Consider the following 7,198-nt stretch of genomic DNA (forward strand, 5'->3'; position numbering starts at 1 on the left):
CTGACTATTCCTATAGTTAATAATTGTTGGTAAAAAATTACACAATGAAATATTTTTAGTTCACATGTAATTAAATTTATAGACATTTTCGTCAAAAATGGTAGATAACATTTCATGAAAATTTTGCAAATTTTAAGTTAAACGTTTCATCGCTCATAAACTGGTGTGCGTTTACGAATATTATTCTTAGAGTAAATTGCCAGCAGATGCGATGAACTAATGCATAGTACAGAGATCTTTATCGGAATAGTGGAATGTGATTATTGTAAAGATGATGTTACTTGAGTTTTGTTGTGTATACATGAGCGTGGGGTTGTTTTTATTTTTGTTCATTTAGTGGCTTGTGTGTGTGTGTGTTTGTTATTCGTTGATGGTTTTTGGCTGGATGAGGTGTTGTTTTCAATAAAGGCACATGTGTTTTTGTTGTTGTAGGAATGTTTTGGCTTTGCTTGGTTTTGTTTGGCATGCTTCAGTTGTATAGTTGGCGTTGGCGTGGGCTGTTGCATCTTTTAAGTAGGTATGCAACAAGGGAGTATAAGGCATGGAATATTTTGGATTTTTGAGACATATATTGGTGTTTGTTTATTAAACCTTTTAAATGAAAGTTATTAATATTTTATCGGTAGTTTAGAAAAAAGTTATTAAGAATATTTAGTAAAATATGTTGAAATTGAAAGTGTATTGAAATTTTCATTATTCAATGTAAAAAATTAATATTCAATTCCAGATGAATTTGGAAAATTTTTGTAATATCTCAGCGTATAGTTTATTCATAAATTGGTAAGTATTTTTTTAATATGGCTTTCTTTTGAAAAGAATATTTTTTATGTATATTATTATTTGTTAATTATTTTCTTTTTTTGGAAACCAGTTTAATGTTTTTCTTTGTTGTAAAAGCGATATTTAATTTCAGAGCAACTCCAGACGGATTCAAACAAATTTAAAAAGGTAGAGAATTGGTAAGTTTTCTTTTAAAAATTGGCTTTCTTTCAACTAGAATATTTACGTTTTTATGACCTTTTAATCATCAAAATTACAGGTTTTTAATACCTTATTTTAGTATTTTTTTAATTAATTTTTTTTAAAACTAATGTAATATTTTTAATGTAAAAATAAATATTTAATTTCAGAATAACCCCTTAAAATTTTGACAAATTTTTAGTACTCCTTTGCCTGTAATTTAATAGTGAATTGGTAAGTTTTCTTTAACTTTTAACCCTGGACAGCCATCCTTATTTTTTGTACATTAACGTCATCCTTCGTCATTTTGACTACGGCTGATTTCAAGACGATATAATTTTCATCGTGAGCGAAAAAGTGAACCAAACTTGCATTTATTTTCTTATTCAATTTGGTTTTAAGTAGTATAAAACAAAAATTCATAAAACGGTCGAATTAGTATAACTTAAATTTACCATTTCCCAATAGACTAAAATGCATTTCAAATCGAAAATGAAATTACGTGTCGTCATTTTGATGACTGTCTAGGAATATCAAGAATATTTGGTTTTTTATGCATATTATTATTTTTTTCATTAGATTTTTTGAAAAGTTATTTAATAATTTTATTTAATGTTTAATTTCGAGTAACCCAAATAAATTTGGACAACTTTTTATATTTCCCCTCAGCGTACAATTTAATAGAGAATTGGTAAGTTTTATATTAAAACTTTGGCTTTCTTTCAACTAGAATATTTATTTTATTATATCCTTCACATCGATAACAACACCGTTTTATGAGTTTATTTAGAATACTTCATTATTTCTCTAATTGTTTCAGGTACCAATTTTACACCCTCAAAAAAAATCGCTTCTCTAACATATGTTCCAAACATATTTTGCAGGAAGCACATATATTACTGGATACCGCCGAAACATTAATATGTTTGTTTTATGTGAGCATATTATATGTTTGGAAGCATTTTGAGTCCAAAAATAGTATATGCTTGGAAGAATTCCCCAAAGAAGATTGTGTTCATTCCCTCACATATTTTTAACTTCCACGAAATTTTTGAGTTCTTCGCATCTTTTTCTGTAATACAAATACGCTGTTTTTTTTTCAAATGTCTGTTTTCTTGGTTCCGAATGTCTATTCTCTTTATTCCGAATACTCAATCTACTATTCAAATTAAATAATATTTAGACTTAAGCATACCAAATTTTTGGCCATATTATAAAACAGTTTTCCGAAACAACATACAAGCGGTTTCACAGAAATTGCTCTCATTTCATTCTCTCGCTGTGTTATGTTGATATCTTTTTATTCAACCCTCCCGGTTTCCATCTCTATTTCTTTCTCTATACTAAGAGAGACTCTGTCGCTCTCTGAATAAAGTATCACAACATATATATGTTTACTCGAAATTTGTAAATTTATATATGTTTACATTCACGCATATTATTTTTATGAAACATTCATGCCCCAAACATAATATATTCGAACATATTAACATATGTGTCCCAAACATTTTGTGTTAGTTTAGGAACATTACATGTTTGCACTTAAATATATTGTGTTTAAAAATTGTGCCCGAACACACATTTTGTTTATATCGGAACATATGAAAAACATATTTTTCTAACAGTGTATGAGATACGTTTTCCAAAGAAAAGTTGAATTCCTTACACCATTTGATAAAATGCCCCAAATATGGTAAGTTACAAGCTAAAATGAAGAATTAAAAATTATATTTCATTACATGGTATTAATTTTTAACAATTTTCATTATTGTTTCCATTTTTCCAGCAAGATATGTGAAAAAATTACCTACGATGAATAAAAAAAGGATAAGTCAAAATGTCCAAACAGTGGGTTCAAATGAACTACTCTCTTTTCCAGTGGTCATAATTTTTATTCACAAAAAACATTGTATTAAGAACTTTCATCATAAGTTTTTATAATAAAGTACTTTTGCTAAAAGATAGTTTAATTTTAATGTATGAAAATTCTCATAATAGTAAAACGGTTTGTTGTTCCTTTAATTATTTAATTTCTCTATACTGTGGAATGATTGATTTAAAAATAGTCTAGTCGTCGACATTTTAAAGAGACTGTTAACCAATTTTTATTATCGGGTTTCCCACAAAATAAGCAAGTAAACCAAAATAATACTGACTTTTTAACTTGGTAGGTGTATATAAATCTTATGGTGTTGTAAAAATGAACTAAACTACAATGTTATAGATGAACTAAAATTTAAGAAAATTATAAACTAGACAAGTTGAAAAAAATCTTAAGGGCTAAATCATGGTCAATATTACTACAGTTTAGTTCATTTTGCAATGGAAAAGGGTTCACTGTTTTTTCAGTGTAGTAACTACTAAATAAAAAGATTTAAAAACAAGTATATACGGCCGGCTTATGTACCCTCCATCATGGATTGCGTAGAAACTTCTTCTAAACACTGCCATCCACAATCGAATTACTTAAGTTGCGGTAACGCTTACCGATGGCAAGGTATCTTAAAACCTCCTAACACCATTTTCTAAATTGTATGTAAGTCCTTACGTGGTATATATTAAATCAAAAAAGAGCGATCCAATACGTATATAATTCAGTTTGACAAAGTAGACATAAAATTTTGACAAAATTTTCTACAGAAATAAAATTTTAACAAAATTTTCTATAGAAATAAAATTTTCACAAAATTTTCTATAGAAATAAGCTTTTGACAAAATTTTCTATAGAAATAAAATCTTGGTAGATTATTTTTGGCTCGAGTGGCTACCATGATTATGAACCGAATAAAATTTGAACAAAATTTTCTATAGAAATAAAATTTTGACAATGATGAAAATTTTATTATGAACCGAATAAAATTTTGACAAAATTTTCTATAGAAATAAAATTTTGACAAAATTTTCTATAGAAATAAAATTTTGGTAGACTATTTTGGGCTCTAGTGGCAACCATGATTATGAACCGATATGGACCAATTTTTGTGTGATTGGACCAATTTTGGTATGGTTGTTAGCGACCATATAATAACACCACGTTCCTAATTTGAACCGGATCGCATGAATTTTGCTCCTCCAAGAGGCTCCGGAGGTCAAATCTGGAGAACGTTTTATATGGGGGCTATATATAATTATGGACCGATGTGGACCAATTTTTGCATGGTTGTTAGAGACCATATACCAAATTTCAGCCGGATCGGATGAAATATGCTTCTGTTAGAGGCTCCACAAGCCAAATCTGAGGGTCCCTTTATATGGGGGCTATACGTAAAAGTGGACCGATATAGCCCATTTTCAATACCATCCGACCTACATCGATAACAACTACTAGTGCCAAGATTCATGTCGATAGCTTGTTTCGTTCGGAAGTTAGCGTGATTTCCACAGACGGACGGACAGCCGGACGGACGGACAGACGGACAGACGGACGGACGGACGGACATGCTTAGATCGACTCAGAATTTCACCACGACCCAGAATATATATACTTTATGGGTGTAAAACCGTATAAAATACAGCTCGTGCAAGAACTGAAGCCGAACGATCTGCCACAACGTCGAATTTTCAGTGAATGGGCCCTAGAAAAGTTGGCAGAAAATCCGCTTTTTTATCGACAAATTTTGTTCAGCGATGAGGCTCATTTCTGGTTGAATGGCTACGTAAATAAGCAAAATTGCCGCATTTGGAGTGAAGAGCAACCAGAAGCCGTTCAAGAACTGCCCATGCATCCCGAAAAATGCACTGTTTGGTGTGGTTTGTACGCTGGTGGAATCATTGGACCGTATTTTTTCAAAGATGCTGTTGGACGCAACGTTACGGTGAATGGCGATCGCTATCGTTCGATGCTAACAAACTTTTTGTTGCCAAAAATGGAAGAACTGAACTTGGTTGACATGTGGTTTCAACAAGATGGCGCTACATGCCACACAGCTCGCGACTCTATGGCCATTTTGAGGGAAAACTTCGGAGAACAATTCATCTCAAGAAATGGACCGGTAAGTTGGCCACCAAGATCATGCGATTTGACGCCTTTAGACTATTTTTTGTGTGGGCTACGTCAAGTCTAAAGTCTACAGAAATAAGCCAGCAACTATTCCAGCTTTGGAAGACAACATTTCCGAAGAAATTCGGGCTATTCCGGCCGAAATGCTCGAAAAAGTTGCCCAAAATTGGACTTTCCGAATGGACCACCTAAGACGCAGCCGCGGTCAACATTTAAATGAAATTATCTTCAAAAAGTAAATGTCATGGACCAATCTAACGTTTCAAATAAAGAACCGATGAGATTTTGCAAATTTTATGCGTTTTTTTTAAAAAAAAAGTTATCAAGCTCTTAACAAATCACCCTTTAATTATGGACCGATGTGGACCAATTTTTGCACTGTTGTTAGAGACCATATACCAACACCATGTACCAAATTTCAGCCGGATCGGATGCAATTGGCTTCTCTTTGAGGCTTTGCAAGCCAAATCTGGAGATCAGTTTATATGGGGTCTATATATAATTATGGACCGATGTGGACCAATTTGCTTCTCTTTGAGGCTTCGCAAGCCAAATCTGGAGATCGGTTTATATGGGTTCTATATATAATTATGGACCGATGTGGACCAATTTTTGCATGGTTGTTAGAGACCATATACTAACATCATGTACCAAATTTCAGCCGGATCGGATAAAATTTGCTTCTCTTAGAGGCTCCACAAGCCAAATCTGGGGATCGGTTTATATGGGGGCTATATATAATTATGAACCGATGTGGACCAATTTTTGCATGGTTGTTAGAGACCATATACCAAATTTCAGCCGGATCGGATGAAATATGCTTCTGTTAGAGGCTCCACAAGCCAAATCTGAGGGTCCCTTTATATGGGGGCTATACGTAAAAGTGGACCGATATAGCCCATTTTCAATACCATCCGACCTACATCGATAACAACTACTAGTGCCAAGATTCATGTCGATAGCTTGTTTCGTTCGGAAGTTAGCGTGATTTCCACAGATGGACGGACAGCCGGACAGACGGACAGACGGACGGACGGACAGACGGACAGACGGACGGACGGACGGACATGCTTAGATCGACTCAGAATTTCACCACGACCCAGAATATATATACTTTATGGGGTCTTAGAGCAGTATTTCGATGTGTTACAAATAGAATGAGAAAGTTAATATACCCCCATCCTATGGAGGAGGGTATAAAAAAATATTGATACAATCAATTTTTTAATTAAAACAAAGTCAATTAAGAAAGTGATTGAAAATCGTTACGTCTTTAATTAAAAAATTAATTGATAAAATCAAACTTTTAATCAAAATAAGGATACAAAGTTTGTTAAGAAAATTAGTGAAAATTTTCATGGTTTCTATTAAATTGTTGAATTGTTCTATATAACAATATAATTTTAAAAAAATCAATGTTGATTGTAAAACTGAATTAATAGTTCAATCGATTAAAAACAGATTATTGGAAATTGGATTAAAATTTAACAAAATAATTAATTGAATCAATTAAAAAATGATTGAGAATCAATTAACATTTTTGAACATTTTTTAATCAAATATTTTTTTATTCCGAATTAAAACTGTGATTGATACCATCATTAATAGTATCAATCCCACGGCGGCGGGTTCTGTGTACCGGATTGACCCGATGGACCCCATCCATTGGCCAGCGGCTGCCACATCAGTGTATTTGCGATCGATTAAATGTCTACCTCGCTGATCTTACCAGTTATTTCACTGCAAGAAATTTGAGGTAAACTATGCAGTGCCAGTGTGGACACCTCAAACGAGCTAAACGCAGTGGAATAACATACAGACCTGTCAGAACGCTGCCCTTAGAACCGCAACAGGATGTCTCCGCAGTACAACTCTGGATCACCTTTATGCGGAGACCAAGATCATCCCAGTGCGTCGACACAACTACATGTTGTCAAAGCAGTACCTCTTGGGTTGCCATCGACGTTGTCATCCGAATCACCATCTTGTGGATAGACAACCTCCACCCAGGAATGTAAGGATTGATCTTCACCTTCTACAACCCGAGATACAGCGTTACAAAAGAGAGCCTCTAGATCAGGCAGCATACCAGACAGGTCTGAACCAGGGATCCGGAGCGGAGCGGAGCGTGGAGCGGAGCGTGGAGCGGAGCGGAGCAAGCCCTTTTTTTGCCGGAGCGGGAGCGGAGCGGGAGCGGCATTTCTAAAATCCAGAGCGGAGCGGGAGCGGAGCGGTTTC

At 34.0% G+C, this 7,198-nt stretch overlaps 1 long non-coding RNA gene across 1 annotated transcript; it reads left to right on the top strand.

Moving 5' to 3' along the window:
* Nucleotides 1-480: 480 nt before the first annotated feature.
* Nucleotides 481-1,177, top strand: LOC142223515 (uncharacterized). Its single transcript, XR_012718765.1, has 4 exons — nucleotides 481-517; nucleotides 728-780; nucleotides 872-959; nucleotides 1,131-1,177. It is a non-coding gene; the product is annotated as an uncharacterized LOC142223515 (long non-coding RNA).
* The last annotated feature ends 6,021 nt before the right edge of the window (nucleotides 1,178-7,198 follow it).

The sequence above is a fragment of the Haematobia irritans genome, chromosome 2, assembly GCF_050003625.1.
Source record: "Haematobia irritans isolate KBUSLIRL chromosome 2, ASM5000362v1, whole genome shotgun sequence".
In the NCBI taxonomy this organism is placed as follows: Eukaryota; Metazoa; Arthropoda; class Insecta; order Diptera; family Muscidae; genus Haematobia; species Haematobia irritans.